General features: G+C 33.2%; 1 protein-coding gene across 2 annotated transcripts in view; it reads right to left on the bottom strand.

The window, feature by feature from the left end:
* Cep85l (centrosomal protein 85L) overlaps positions 1-17371 on the bottom strand; it is a 153400-nt gene that overhangs the window by 132721 nt on the left and 3308 nt on the right. The gene's annotated exons all lie outside the window — the stretch shown is intronic.

Here is a 17371-nt window from a genome sequence, read left to right as displayed (position 1 = left end):
TTTCTACTCAAAATAAAAATAATCAATGAGCTCTAAATTTGCCAGGAAACTTTACATATCACACACATATCAATTCAATGCTAATTCTGCAGTTTCCTCTTGTTGAAGAACTCTGTATTCTACTTCTGGGTATTGAATTTTTTTTTTTTTTTTGGTACCAGGAATTGATTCCAGGGGCATTTAGCCATATATCCCCAACCCATTTTTACTCTTTTTATTTTAAGACAGGGTCACATTAAGTTGCTTAGGGCCTTACTAACTTGGGTTCCTCCTGTCTCAGTCTCCTGAGCTGCTGGGATTACAGGCATGTGCTAGCACACACCTCGAGGGCCTATGTATTAAACTTTTAACCATGTACAGATATCTTTTAAAAATGTTAAATCTATCTATATCCAGGTACAGAACTTTTAAAGATGCACAGTTGTCCTATTAAAAATGTTAAATCTATCTTCAAATGTCAGCCCTCTGATCAGGAATTATTCTAAGACATCTGTGATTCCATATACAGGCATTAGCTGTGAAACTGGAGTTCAGGGAAAGTCTAATTAATCATATTACATGACATTAAAAGTAAGAATGTGCTCATCATGGAAGATAAAAAGTAAATTTTTTCCTACTATAACATAATCACTTAAAATTTTAAATTATTTTGTAACCCTTTAAATTGACTTTATTTATCTTTTGCTAAAAGATTAACAGCACAGTATTTTCCTACTTATCTCAATTTGTCTTTTTGAATTACACTGAATCTCTATTTTGTTAGCTAATTTATGTCTTTTCAATGTTTATTTTCATTTGTACATTTTTTACTTTTATTTACCATTTTTCTGTTTTACCCATTCTTCTATTTACTTCATTATTCTACTGTCTTCTATAATACTACTCAAAGCAGTGCCAGTACAAACAAGTTATGTAAAGAACTAAGCAATGTGTCGAAATCCCAGTGACTCAGGAGGCTGACAGGAAGATCATAAGTTCAAGGCCAGCCTAGGCAATTTAGTGAGACCCCTAGCAACTCATGGAAACCCTGCCTCAAAATAAAAAGGATTATAGATTGTAGTTCAGTTAAGCACCCAGGGGTTCAATCCCTAGAAAAGAAAGAAGACAGAAAGAGGGTGGGGAGGGGAGGGATAAGAAAATAAGGAGCAAGTACACAGAAGATTTTTTTTTTTTTAATAATAATTAGAACAATTTAAAACCTGTTGGATTTAATATAAATGTTGTAGAAGCACCTATCTTTGCTGATACCTAACACAGTAATTCTCAAATTGGAGCTACAGACTTACTCCAGGAACTTAACAAGTTCTCTATAAGAATGTTAGGTTTTCATTTCAATGATAATCCTTAAAAATCCTAATAAACACATTATACATTATTTGAACAGCCACCTTTAAAATGAATAATAATCTGGGCATAATTTCTACACTACTTTATCTATATAGCTACCTTAAAACAGATTTGTTATCACCTATCTTAATGCTCCCATTTGTGTTTTATGTTTTCAACTGTACATAAAGAGCAAACGATATCAGTCAGCACTTTTAATTTGAAATGAAAAAGTTTTACAGAATTATCAAGAAACATCCTATTGGAATTGGCACAGGGGCTGGGGATATAGCTCAGTTGGTAGAGTATTTGCCTTGCAAGTTCAAGGCCCTGGGTTCAATCACCAACACCACACACACACACACACACACAAAAAAAAAAAAAAAAAAAGAAAGAAAAGAAAGAAAGAAAGAAACCGGCACAGAAAGAATGCCTTCTAACAGTTTAAATATAAGGATCACAAAATGACTATGTCGTGTGCATAAAATTAATTACACTATTTTTTACCACACTTTTAGAAAAGTCATCCTCTAATATTAAAATCAAAATACAGCCAGGCACAGTGGCATATGCCTGTAATCCCAGTGGATCGAGAGGCTGAAGCAGGAGGTTCCTTAGTTCAAATCCAGCCTCAGCAATTTAGCAACTAAGCAACTCAATGAGACCCCGTTTCTAATAAAATACAAAACAGGGCTGGGGATGTGGCTCAGTGGAGTGCCCGAGTTCAATCCGCAGTATCAAAACAAAAATCAAAATACACAAATTAAAAACAAAACTATACTTGGTGCTACTTCTATAATCATTCCTGACAGTAATATTTTAATAAAAATTATGCCGTGTAAATATTATCTTGAAATTTTATTCATATATAATTTATGAATTAAATTTGGGTTTTATAGGCTTATGAGGTACATGAGCAAAAAGCCACATACATTTAAAATAAGAACTCCAAATTGGCTGAAGAGACATTTACACCCACTTTATGTTCCAGAACAGCCACTTTATACTTTGTAGATTCTAGACCTTTCTCAGAATGAGAAAATTTATCTGAGTAAATACTCCCACAAAATATCAAATGAAAGTAGTCTGTCACCAGATCTTTTCTAACTCTGATCTGGATGGGGCCTATGATCTGTACTAAAAAGCTTACTTCAATCAGGTAATATTTCATCTATATGAACTCATAGTCCTCTCTACAACATTTTCAAAAGAGATAACCAGGGGCTGGGGATATAACTCAGTTGGTACAGTGCTTGCCTCACATGCACAAGGCTGTGGGTTCAATCCCAAGCACCAGTAAAAAAGAGGAGAGACAGCCAGTCCACGTCTTTTCTCACAAGGGACATACCCAGCAATCGATATATATAGGCTACTAGACATATAAATGGAAAATAAAGTTTAAAAAAATGTTAAACATATAAATGGAAAATAACGTTTAAAAAAAATGTTCAGTCTCACTAATAATGAGGTAAGTAGAAAAGATGATACAGCTTTAGGATTTTTTTAAGTTACCACATTAATATCTGAAAGATGGGTGTCATCAAAGTGAGAATGTTTATACACTTTTGTGGCCATATGAATTGGTACAACCTTTCTAAAGATCAATCCAAAATTGGGTAACTAAACTTCAACATAAACAAAGTCTTCTACTAGGAATTTATCCTAAAAACAAGTAAATATTAAAAAAAAAAAAGTCCAAGGACATTCCCAACAGCCTAAAATAAATGCCCCAAAACTATCCACTTACCTTAAAATTTTAGCTCAAGTGCTAAAAATTATTTTACCAAACCTGTTTATTTGTTCTTTTTAGATATATACATGACAGTAGGATGTACCAACCTATTTTTTTAACATGAAGGATATCCAAATATAAAAAATACATACAGGAAAAAAAAAACTGGCATAGCTAAATATATAAGAAGATTCTATGGCTGGTGAAGAGGTTGTACATTTACATACACTGCTTGAAAAAAGGAGCTTTCAGGGAGCTCCACACCTAAATGTTAACACTGACTACAAGGTTTTGCTAAAGGAACAAATATATTATGCAGACGTTCATTCCATCATTAGTTGTTATTATTATTACTGACAGTCTTCATTCTATCAGTTATGGGGGGACATGTTGAAAATTATGTATATTAATTTTTCAATTATATCAACATTTATTCTGAGATTAGGAACCAGCTATAGATCAAAATATACAAATTCAATAGATTCCTAATAAAAAATTTTACAAACTACATAAAACCACTAAATAAAAATTCTTCTTTTTAGACAATATAACTACTTTGAGCAATATAAAGTTATGCTATGCTTTAACCCACAACACACCTCCACCTCACTTATCTGTATGGTATGAAACTCTTGGACAATGTCAAATATGCATCACAGTTAATTTTATGTGTCAACTTGACTGAGCTATGGAGAGCCCAGATATTTGGACAAACATTTCTATAAGGGTTCTTGGATGAGATTAATGCTTAAATAGTAGAAGGGCTAAATCAGACTGCCTTTTATAATGCCATTGCTTCCTCCCATCAGTTGAAGGCCTGAGTAGAATAAAAAAAAAAAAAGGCCTGCCTGATGCCCTATGAATTAAAACACTGGCTTTTCCTGCATTCAGACTTGAACTGAAACATAGGCTCTTCCTAAATGTTGAGCCTGCCAGTCTTCAGACTATAAATATACCATTGCAAAGTCTAGGCCATCTTGCCAACTTTGTCCACTTTCATAACTCATAAGCTACGTTCTTATAATTATACACTACTGATTCTGTTTCTCTAGAGAACCCTAAATACAACAATGGGGAAACTAGGAAAATTCAAACTTTACCTGCAGACATAGAAGTGGGGATATAGTTTTCTCTGTAGAAGAGAACATTGGTCACAGTCCTCTATTTTCCTCATAGTAGCTCAATATTGTCTACTTCATACGACACCTACACAAAAGGTCTCCAAGTTTATGGGTACAAGCTCAATTATCTGTTATCTATCTCCCAATAAAAAGTTATATAAAAGAAATTACATAAAATAAATGGTCTACCACTGCATCCCTCTAGAAACTCAAGTCTATTTTTGGATTACAGAATATAGGTGCTCCTTGACTTGTGATGGATTGCATCCTGAAAAACTCAGCACAAATTAAAAATAGCACAAGTTACAAATGTATTTAATATATTTAACTTAACCAATACAGCACAGCTTAGCAACATAGTACAACATAGTGGAACAACAGTTTTTTACAACCCTGCAAATACACGGCTAAGAGGAGCTGCAGCTCACCATTGCTGCACATCATTACAACAGAGTAAAGAAGAGCTTATCATTAGTTCAGGAAAAGATCAAAATTCAAAGTATAGTTTCTACTACATGTGCATCACTTCCACACCATCATAAAGTTGAAAAATCTTAAGCTGAGCCTATTTACTTAGCTACTCAGGGAAATGGCCTCAGAATTCCTTTCAGTGAGCTGCCACCTTATAAGCTTGTATTTCCAGCTTTAACAAAAGGACACAAAAATAAACAAGCATATTAATACTTGAAGTCATCAATCTGTTGCCTATCTATTAAATAATTTAGAAGCAAATACTAGAAGTATTTGTCAATATAGCATATGAAGTCAGTATAAAATTATAAATAACTTAAGCAAACCTCAAAACACAAACATACCATAGACAAAGGAAGAAAAACCTTAAGGAGAAAAACAGAGATGTACAAAAAAATTATGAAAAAAAAATCCAGACTCACTGGTAAATAACAAGTTCAAAAGACATGATGTTTTTCAGGAACCAACCTAGCAAACATAGAAAAACAAAGAACAATGCAATATTTCTATAATACTCCCAATATATTCCTAAAGATAATGTCAACTTGTTCAGAAAATTGCTATGGTACAGTCTTTAATCCCAGTTACTCTGGAGGCTGAGGCAGGAGGATCATAAATTTTGGCCAGCCTAGGAAATTTAGTGAAACTCTATCTAAAAATGAAATTTTAAAAATGGGTTGGGGATATTGCTCAATGATAAAGCCTTTTCCTAACATGCAAAGGCCCTGAGTTTAATCCCTGATATCAGAAAAAAAGGAGGAAAAAAAACCATTGGAAGAACTAATAGGCAATAAGTCTTTAAGTAGATTATACTCATTCCATTAATATTACCCTTAAAGAACGAATCCAACATTTGTAGTAGGTCATTAAAATAATGTTATCATATATGTATACAGGAAAGTTATGTCAGATTCTTTCTGTCTTTCCTATTCCTATCCCCACCCCCTTTTCTCTTCTTCCCACCCCCCCTTTGGCTAATCCTCTGAATTTCTATTCTCCCCCTCCCCCCCCCACACACACACCTTATCATGGGTTAACTTCTACACTTCAGAAAGAACATTCACCCTTTGGTGTTTGGTGATTGGCTTACTTCACTTAGCATGATAGTCTCCAGTTCCATCCATTTACTGACAAATGTCATAGAACAGGAAAGAGAGTGAAAAGAATCTGACATAACTTTCCTATGTACATATATGAATACACCACAGTGTGAACCCCACCATTAAGTACATTCACAAGACTAAGTCCCCAATTAGAACAAGATATATTCCATACATGCATGATATATATCAAAATGGACTCTGCTGTCATATGTAACTTAAAAAAAATAAAAACAAAATTTTTAAAAATGCTAAAGAGGACCTACAAGTATAAAAAGTTTACATTGTCAATCTAAATAGCAAGAAATAAAATCTAACATATAATATTCACAAATAACCTCAGATCTCATATAATCCAGTTCTGAATTCTTCTTTGCCTATGTCTAACTCAGAACCCACCACCTCTATCTGAATTTCTCTGTGTATGTATCTATTCTCCTAGGCTATAGTGATAGCCATTGAGAGCAAAAGCCATGTGGCCCACCCAGCTCTTTCTTTAGTGCTTCAGGCAGCATATACTGAAGATTCAAACAAAAAAGGCACAAAGTAAATGGAAAGAAATACAATAAAATACTTCTAGTAATTTTCTCTTGGTGGTAAGATTACTGGTGATTTTTTTACTTTCGTGCTTCTATTTTCCATTTAATTAATTAGTTTACTTTGATAATCAGGAAAAATTATTTTATCTTTTGAAAATGCTTAACCACCATTGATAAGCCCATAATTTACTTATTATTTAAGCACCACTTAATTGAAATCTTAGAAGATATTTTCTCTGGAATGAGAATACAACCTTAATCTTAGTTGACCTAGACTGGAATTAATGGATACATTCTGTCATGTGTAACTTACAACTTAACAGAATCAAACAACTTACAACTTTTAAAAATGTTCAGAAACACAAAACTATAATGTACACAAAATAATCTTGTCTATGAATAAAAATGGAAAAAAAGTCTATGAATTCAAAATAAAAACCTTGTAATAAACTGTTTCTTTATTTGGTTGAGATAGCTTCAAGTCTTTCAATAATATCATAATTAGCTTAATTCATAAGAAAAAATGCTGAAACTTTTTAAAGCTACAGAAGGTTCCCTGGGGAAGCATGGTAACTCATACACCTTGACAAAAGACCAGCATTGTCCTCCTTTTGCTAGGATGGTATCCTCATCACAAGAGCTCCAGGGAAAGGAAGCAGATCTCTAGTCCACTCACAGCAGAGAAGCTACTAGGATCAACCAGTGGGGACAACATGTTCCATCTAGAATACCTTATCCTTTTAAATCAGTAAATTAAATGGTTTAATTTACTCATGAAAATATCATTATGATCATGTTTTTGCTGAACAATTTATGCAGGCTTCCCAAAATGACAGAAACAAATGATAGAATTATCTGTACAAGTTGATTTCATCCACCCTGAAGTCATTTGTCTTCACCTTTAAGTATAATCACTTTTTTAAAAAGAAGCCATTATTACTGTGTACAACCAGAGAAGTGAAATGTTGCACTCCATTTGTGTACAATGCATTCTGCTGTCATGTACAACTAAGTAGAACAAATAAAAAAATTAAAAATAAATAAATATAAAGTCCTAATATGTTATGTGCCTAAAACCCTTAAGATGATATAACAAACATGAGCAAAATAACATTCTAATCTTTTAGTGTAGACAGAAGGAATTCATAGCATGAAAATGCCACCGGGTCTCTAGACAAGTCAATCCAAAAAAACAAAAACAAAACTAGAAAAAACTATGTGAAATATGCTTACCAATGATTTAATAAAGAACATTTTTCTCATTATAAGACTAGGCTCTTTAAATAGGAATACTTGGTTTCTAGATATATGTGCTAATGCACTTAAAAAAAAATAAGGCTCATTGATCTCAGGCAAGAAAGTATTTCCTACCAGTTCATACCATATTAAAGCAATTGAATAACTATAAAACTGTTATCTATAGAACAAAGACAAAGACAGAATTATTGATATAAGAACAGCAAAGATATTGGTCTAGAAACATTAAACTTGATTTTTTTTTCTATTTGTACAGAGGTAACACACTGCATTAAATATGGAAGGTCTATCCACATGGGTTTGATTACCAAAACTAATATTCCTAAATAATGGGGGGAAAAAGCAAAGATCTCAAGACTATACAATGGAACTTCTCAGTGGAAGACAGTATGTTACACTTTTCAATACCAATTTCATCTGTTTTAAGTGGAACAGTGAATGCCCAGGAATAAGGTTTTAAAAATCAGTACTCTCACATTTGAAATAGGAAAACTGGCATCAAATGAGGAAATGATCTATTGTATTTTACTTTTCTTTCTGAAGTTTTTTTTAAATATTTATTTTTTAGTTGTAGTTGGACACAATACCTTTATTTATTTATTTTTATGTGGTGCTGGCTGACAATTGAACCCAGGGCCTCACACATGCTAAGCGATCACTCTACCACTAAGCCACAACCCCAGCCCTGAAGTTGTTTTTTTTTATTAGAAGCAAAAATGCAAATAGTATCAAGTATTCCATAACATATATCTATAACTGCATTTAGAATAACAACTAATTTTCTTATTGAATAGTTTATGATAACTCTAAGCTAGGAAAAACTAAAAACATCACTGTCAATGTTGACTTATAATTGTACATAAAAGTTGAATATGTAAATCATAAAAGCAAATCGTGTTTTTCAAAATATAAGTTATCACGATTAATAGGTCTTCAAATCAACTTAGTAACCAAAAATTTTAAATAAAATGCAACAGAATAATATTTAAAAGATCAAAGTACTTTTACCATTTATCAGAGTTTACAAACATTTTACATTTTAACATCTCTGAAGTATTAACAAGCAACTTTGACACAAAGTTCAGACAGCAGCATTCAACTCTCCCATTTCTACATATCAGTATATGACCTAGAATTAAAGAAATAAATCTAAGTAATACAAACAACAACAAAACTCTTTTCTTAATCCATATATTTAATCAGTCTGAAACTCTTCATTGTACTGCAGATGTACTGACTAGATTTGATCTCTCCTCTCTACAGGCATTATCTCAGGCTGTATATTCTGGGGGGCATAGCTATAATGCAATCCTCCTGCTGAGACTCCACCCAAACCAGGCTCTACCCTTTCTATCAGAATTACCTTCTTAGAATCAATTATGCTTATATCAGTCTCCTGTTTCTATATTCTGTGGGTTCCCTACAGCACATTAAACAAAAGTCATAAACTCATGAACTCTAGCAAAGTTCTTCACCAATTGAAAACCTCATTCTGTAACACTTTTGCAACTCCTACCTCCCTCATCCACCCCCTACAAACACTAGTGTCTAAGCAAACTTACCTACTCACAGCCTCCAAACAGTTCAGGTTCCTTCAGGATTCCAAGCTGTTTCCTTTCTCTAATTTCTGTAAGAGTTTTAATTTACTGTCTTAACTGATTCTTCTATCAGGCATTAAATAACTACTTATTTGTTCATTCCCAGTATATTATTCAAAATTTCATCAAAGCATTTACTAAGATATATAAATTATAGCTGGGAACAGTGAAAGACAACCTGTGTGTGTGTATGTGTGTGTGTGTGTGTGTGTGCGCGTGCGCACACGCACGCGCGTGTGTATGTATACATACATACACGTACCACCTAGCACAGAGCTGCATACTACGGCAGGGTTTTAATAAATGTTGTCATTATTACCACTGAGTACCCAATAAGTGTTCACTGAATAAAATTAGAATTTTGGAAGCCTTACAATTAGAGCTACAAAAATATCCTTCCCTTCAGAAGAAGGATTAAAACAAGGGTTTTGTTTGGAGGTTGTTTGTTTATTTTAAAATCCAGGATATTTTAAACTAACCCTTAAGTCAGTATACATTTAAGTATCTATTTAAAGACCAGTAAATATTTACCAAAGCAACTTTTTAAAAGTAATTTTAGGGCTGGGGTTTTGGCTCAGTGGTAGACAGTTTGCTGCTCACTTCAGAGACACTGGGTTCGATTCTCAGCACCATATGAAAATAAATAAAATAAAGGTATTGTGTCCATCTATAACTAAAAATAAAATAAAGGTCCATTAACAACTAAAAATGTATTTTAAAAAAAGTAATTTTAAATGGTTTGAAGAGCCAATGGCTAGAATTCATAACAAATATAGGAACTTTATTTCAGATGGAACAACTTGGAATCATGAGAATCATGAAGGAGCCTGAACTGTTTGGAGGCAGTGATTTGGTAAGTTTGCTTAGATACTAGTGTTTGTAAGTAACTGGATGAGGAGTTTAAGAAGCTGCAAAAGTTCCTAATAAATTAGTCCCCAATAGGTCAGATAAGTCATGGAAAAGCCAGTCTTTCTCCCACACACAAAATATAGACATTAAACCACAAAGAAAATATTCATATTAATGTCAGCCCTAACAGGAAAAAAAGCAGAAAATCTTGTACTATACTGGAGAGTATTTAGCTAAAATGGCAGAAACAAATTACTATAAAAATATTTAAATTCTTCATCCCAGTTTTCCACTCCATTTTAGTACTGTTTATCTCCAGGGAAAGTGACTCCAATCAGTTTAATTTTCTCTTTTTATAGAATTAATAGTATAGCTTGATGGAAATAGATATAGATTGTGAAACCAGGCTACCTGGGTTCTAACTCTTATTAAGAGTGAGACAGCAAATAAATCACTTAGCCCCTTTATACCTTAGTTTCTTACACAGGAGAAAAAAATTGTACCTAGACACTATCTTATAGGATTATTCAAAGTAATATGAAGGAAAAAGAGCAAGGCACTTTTAAAGTATCTTTATGTATTCATATAATTAAAACCTCGATAAATTTATTTTACTATTGTATATGTATAGAAATTTTCCAAAGGGAGAAAAAAACTGTTAAAAGAAGACGGACAAGAAGGAAAGATGGAAAGGCTTACCTTCACTTTAAGCCTTTTTGTGTAGTCAATTTACATAACTTTAACAATTAGAGAAGAAAAAAATGATCTGACAAATACCACATAACTTAATTCTTCTGTTCCTCATGAGGTATAGTAAATACTCTTCCCTTCAAAGCTTTAACCTTGCTCTTTTCCCTTCATATATATGCCCTTTTGTTATTTTGAGAAAGAGTGTGACTAAATTGCCCAGACAGGTCTTAAACCTGACTTCCCTTCTAGTCAATCAAGGATTATCAGCAGATTCTCTGACTAAAAGTTTTTCTCTTTAGAAACTATATTATCTCCTTCAAAAAACAAATCCAATGTCCATATCTTTGATATTCAACACTTTTTAAAAGAATATTTTTCTTTAGTTGTAGATGGACACAATGACTTTATTTATTTTTATGTGGTGCTGAGGATCAAACCCAGTGTTTCACAGATGCTAGGTGAGCGTCCCATCACTGAGCTACAACCCCTGCCCTGATAGTCACCACTTTAACAGCTGTATTCCAGGGGAAAAAAAAAAAAACATACAAATTTTCTACCATAATGATCTCTAATGTGGATACATGTGTACTAGGGAAATCTACCATCAGGCTGCCAGAAGAACCTCTGTCTATAGTTTAGAATTATTTTTAGTAAAATACAATGTATTAAATTTTACTAATATTTAACATACAGATTAACATTAGTGCCCTCACTTGTATTATCAGAGTATGACGTTCATACATATAAGGTAAACCAAGGTAGGAAGGCAAGGTTTTTCTCACAAGGGGCTTGATAGCGCAATCCTCCTTCACTAATCTAAGTATTGCAATGCATTGCAGTTTGTGCCTGGTTAAACAGATTTACATATTATATGATGTAGTTGTATCCAAATTAACCTTCACAGAATGAATTAGAGGCTTAAAAATATTACTACAGAGAAAGCTGAAGCTGAAAAAACTGAATATTAAAAATACCAATAATCAATACTAACACTGAAAATATAAGTACAAATAAACAAGAAAATAGCCAAGCTATGCTTCCTATGCACTCTTCATCATTCCCTCTGCAAGAGGAAAAAAATGACTCAAATCAGATCTGATAGTAATATTTCACCTAGCATTTCCATTTGAAAAAAATAAATCAATTCCCTTAAAGGTAAAGATAATGCTTTTCAAATGAAGCTCTCAATAAGGAAAGGGTATACCAGGAGTCAACACAATTCACACACTTTCAAAGGCAAAAAAAATAATTTTTAGATGTATTATTTATATGTGCCACTAAAAAAAAGTTTCAATTAAATGACACCATGAATTATATGATACACCCAGATTTGCAGTATAAATGTTAAAATATGTTTTTCAAGGCACATCTAAAAGTAGATAAACTACAAAGATATTGCATATACAAAATAGGAGCATTTAGTTGATATTTCTCAACTTACTTAAAAAATGAGGAGTCATTGGTTTTTTACAGTGTCAAAAATGTCCCTTTTATAAAGGGCAGTCATAATGTATCAAGAAAAACAGTCAAACAACAGGAAGCATAAAGGGGAGGGGCTTGGAAAGCTTGTGATTCCCTAATCCCATAGAGATCCAAAGATCAGCTCACTCATGAAATGTTAGGTTCTAACCAGAGGTAAAATTCTAGGTCAGAGGAAAGAAAAAAACAATCATGAAACAGGACCAGGTTCCAACACTGGAAATTAACGTTAAATAATCTTTGAGTATGGCTCCGCTCAGTTAAAATATGATTAGTAGTATCAGATTTACTTGTCACATAAACACAAAAATAACTATGTTAGGGGGCTGGCGCTATAGCTCAGTGGCAGAACACACTTGCCCAGCATGTGTGAAGCACTGGGTTCAATCCTCAGCACCACATAAAAAAATAAATAAATAAAATAAAGGCATGGTGTCCATCTACAACTATATAAAATAATTTTTTTAAAAAAATAAGTAACTATGTTAAAATCTAGCTCAATCTAAGCAAATTAGTTTTCTTATATTTAAGGACTCAAATAAAATTTAAGTAATCAGTAACCAGAGGTTGTGGCTTTCTAAATATAAAAGGGTAGAGAAAGTGATAAAGAAAAAGGAGACATTGATCAAAGGTACAAAGTTTTAGTTACACTGGACAAGTATGTTTTCTACTTCACCAAGATCAATTGCACTTCATGGTGACCACAGTTAACAACTGTATAGCATATTTCAAACACTGCTTTAAAAAAAAAAATAAAAAAGATTTAAAATTCTCATCACAAACTATAAGCTGATGAGGTGAGGCATACGTTAACTAGCTTGATTTAATCATTCTACTCTGTATAATAAATAAAAAACCATATTGTGCCTCATAAATTTATACAATATTACTTACCAATTTAAAAATAAAAATTAAATAAAGCAATACAAAAAGTATAAAAATAGATTATTCAAATATGATTCTGAATTTCCTTAGTTTCAATTCTATTATAACAAGGGCCTTAAAGTAGGTTGGTTTAGATTATAGTTAAAAATTACTTCAATTGGGCTGGGGATGTGGCAAAAGCGGTAGCGCGCTCACCTGGCATGCGCGGGGCGCTGGGTTCAATCCTCAGCACCACATACAAATAAAATCAAGATGTTGTGTCCACCAAAAACTAAAAAATAAATATTAAAAAAAATTCTCTCTCTCTCTAAAAAAAAAATTACTTCAATTAAGAAGAATGATCAGATGAATAGATAGTTTACCTTTAGAGAAAACATTAAAAATTCAAACCAATACATATTCACCAGGTACTTCTTAAATATAACAAAGAACTCAAGAAAGTTAGAGTACAACCAACATAGATAAGACCATCTCCTTCCGGAAGAAAATAAATACACAGATCAGAATGAATTTTCCCAAATGATAGCTAATGAATGCTATGAATGCTTTTATTTATGTAGCCATTAACCTCCAGAACAGAATAGGATAATTTTCCCTGAATAACCCATTTATTTCCTGATACTTAGGAACATTCGTACCACACAATACATTTTAATGCAAAATTTAAAAATAATTAATCTTAAACTATTTCATAATAAATTTGAGGAAATTTATAAATATCTGGAATTTTTCAGTTCTCAAAATTAAATAACTTAATTTTTAGTTGAGTTTTTCAGTGCATTACTGCCAAAGTGTACATTAACATTCTCATTGTTGTAAGACTCTTTAAAAATTCTGCTGAACACCTGCCACTTTTAAGAAGGATAATCATAATGTATCAAGAAAAACAGTCAATGGGCTGGGGTTGTAGTAGCTCAGTGGTAGACCACTTGCCTAACACATGTGAGGGCCTGAGTCTGATCCTCAGCACCATATAAAGATAAAAAAATAAAATAAAATAAAGGTATTTTATCTATCTAAAACTACAAAAAAAAATTAAAAAAAAAAAGAAGAAAAGAAAAACAGTCAAACAACAGGTAGCATGAAGTGGGGAGAGGCTCCTAAAGGCTGTGCTCCTCCAATTGCATGGAAACCCAAAGATCAGCTCAGACATGAATGTTAGGTTTTAACCAGAGGTGAAACTCTAGATCATCTGACAAAAAAGAAAGAAAGAGAATCCACAAGAAACTGTTGAAAAAGTTTCAGAAATGTCCTAACAAGACAACAAGTACACAATTTCTATGGTCACTAAGCACACAATCTCTGCCTCTACAAAAGCAATGTAACTAAATAGTGAAAAAATATAAACTACAAATTTATAAACATAGTCCAAAGCTTTCATTCTGGCTCTTCCTAAGGAATAACTAAAAACTGCAGTTAATTTTAAAGCTCTAAACTTTAATATAAAAAATATTTTCAAAGTAGCATCAACAAAGCAATCAAATTGTATTCACTAGACATGTACTATGTAAAGAAGGGCATAGGACAAGGTTTCTGAGTTTATCCTCTTTAACTTAAAATCCTATGAACTGCTAGAATTAATTTAGCACTACCTAATAAAGTTTTAAATTATCACTGAAAAGCAAAAACAGAGGTGGAGAGATTCTCAGTCTGTTGGGAAGTTAATTTAAGCATGAAATAAAACTAGTCAAAAGTTTGGTCCCCTGGCTAAAATAATCCTGTATTTTGATGGGAGGGAACACTGTTCATACCAGTTCAGATGCTCAGGGCAAGAGCACTCTGGTCAAGGATTGGACATTGCTCTTTCTAAACAGGGCATCCCAGGAAACCCTTCAACTCTGGGCAAACCCAGGACATTTCTGGTTTTAAACTTAAAGTCATAAGCAAACCCAGGCAGTTGGTCACTGCAGCTTGAGATGTGGTAAAGAGAAAGCAATTTAAAAGGGGGGGGGCAGTAATTCAAACATTTATTGAGCACCTATGTATTGATCTCTATGCAATGAAGGGAGCTTTGATCTCTGCCAATTTAATACTTTTTAACCTCTCACTGAAGCTGGCCAGTGGCACTGATTCATTTCCTCCTGACTCATCTTACATGGCCTCTTGGAAGCATGAGAACTTCTTGATCATTCCGGTCTTTAGGCACCTCTCTTTTGGAACACATTCTCTTGGTTTTACTCCTATCTCCCTGGCTGCTTCATTCCAGTCTCTCTAAATGGGTAATCTTCTTCTACTTAAACAGGAATATGTGTCTCAGAGCTTAGTTCTCCAATTTCTTATATTCTCTGCTGTCTTCTCTATAATCTTTGCCATATGATGCATCCAGTTCCAAGATCTTTAAACATTTTATCCAAGATCTTTAAACCATTTATACACAAGTAACTCTTTAAATTCCTATATCTTCCCCACCATCTAAGGCTCTCCCCCACTGAACCCAAACATTTATAACCAATTTTCTACTCAATATCTCACCTGAATCTTAAGGATCTAAAACTTCACATGACTAAAACAATAAAACAGAACCCCTGATTGCACTTATTTTCCACACACACACACACACACACACACACACACACATCCCTTCCAATTTCCCCATCTCAGAAAATGGCACCACCAATCATTATTTAATTACTGAAGCCAAGGATAAGATGTTGTTTTCGATTCCTCATTCCCTCACTTGCCACCTCCAAACCATCAGTAAATCCCATCAGCTTTAATTTTCATGTATACTCCAAATCAAACCTCCTCTCCAAATCTAATCAGACCACTCTAATCCAAGCATTATCTCTCTCCTAATAACTGCAATGCACAGTAACTGGCATTATAACCCTCAATATCCTTCCCCACAGAACAGCTAGGAGTGATCTATAAACACCAAAGATAGAGAATGTCTGTTTCTGTTCACATCCCCAGTGCACAAAACACTGCCTGTCTCTTGGTAGACACTCAATGTGCTGAGTGAAACAACTGGGCCATCTCCCCTACCCTTTCATAACTAGCTTCCTCTCACAGGATAAAACTCACTTCTTATAATGCCTTAAATTGTTATCAGGCCTTCCTAACCTCACATTCCTACTCCTTAAGCTCTTGACTCACTAGTTTTGATAGTCCTTACACTCTCCAAATTCATTTCCACCTTGGAGCCCTTTCATTCCTCCCTTTATGTCTGGCACTTTCTCATCACTCAGGTCTCAGCCCAGTGTCCCTGACCAGCTTCCCTGACCAAAGTAGCTCTGCCTAGAAATCCTATGTCATACCAACCAGTTCCCTTTTCTTCTACTAGCTGGACTATTCTCATTATCTATTTGCTTACCATTTCCTCTCCACTAGAATGTAAATTTCTTTATAACAGATCTTATCTTTCTAGTTCATCAATGTATCCTCAAAGCCTGGCATACAATTAATATTCATTAACAGAATAAATCACATTAAAGAGATGACAAGCTTTATGCTAGTAACAATAAATGTTTTTAATTAAAGAATAACAGAAAGTCAAAGCAACAAACTAGTATAAAAAGCAATTTGATGTTCTTTTTACATTAATCATTCTCATTCTTAAAATAAGTAATCTTATGCTAAGGAGTGATATAGCCCAAATTATATCATGTGCATGTAAGAATATGTAACAACAAATCTCATAATTTTGTACAACTATAATGCACCAGTAAAAGACTTTCTACAATAAATTGCTTCTAAGAATATTGCTTTAATATTCTGAAATTATGAAAGTATAAAATATGATCACCTTTAACACAGTTATATATTTGAGTTTAAAACATCTGTATGATCACATTCTTTTTTTAATTCACAATTTGTGGGAACTAATTAAGCTAAAATCAGTAAAATACCATATCTGTGAGACTTCAAGCCTTCATTGTCTTCTCAGAGTACATTACACATACATTTCTTTCAGTATAAAAACCATGACTCTGTTCACAAATACATAAATATTCACAACATGACAACAGAAATTATCAACTCACCATTTATTGATCGGCCTCAGATCAATTTACTAGCTTCATTCAAGCCAAAGTGATCAAATTCCAGTTATTAATCAAATTCATTTCATAAAAGACATTACCCCAATGCCTATTATGAAAGAACATTTCCAGGTGAGTTTAGGCTAAAAAGTTATGTTTCATTGTTACCGTAGTACTCTTAGGTCCATCTAATTCAGAACCACAGCAGCAAACCTTATTATTAGATGTAATCTTAAGAGTTATTACCACTATCATTATGACATCACTAAACACCTTATGGCAATGCATCAACTACAAAAAAGCAGATTTAAAGCTCCAACCAATGGACAAATGACATTTTTTAA

This window comes from Callospermophilus lateralis, chromosome 6 (assembly GCF_048772815.1).
Source record: "Callospermophilus lateralis isolate mCalLat2 chromosome 6, mCalLat2.hap1, whole genome shotgun sequence".
NCBI classification, from domain to species: Eukaryota; Metazoa; Chordata; class Mammalia; order Rodentia; family Sciuridae; genus Callospermophilus; species Callospermophilus lateralis.
This window is presented reverse-complemented; position numbering and strand designations above follow the sequence as displayed.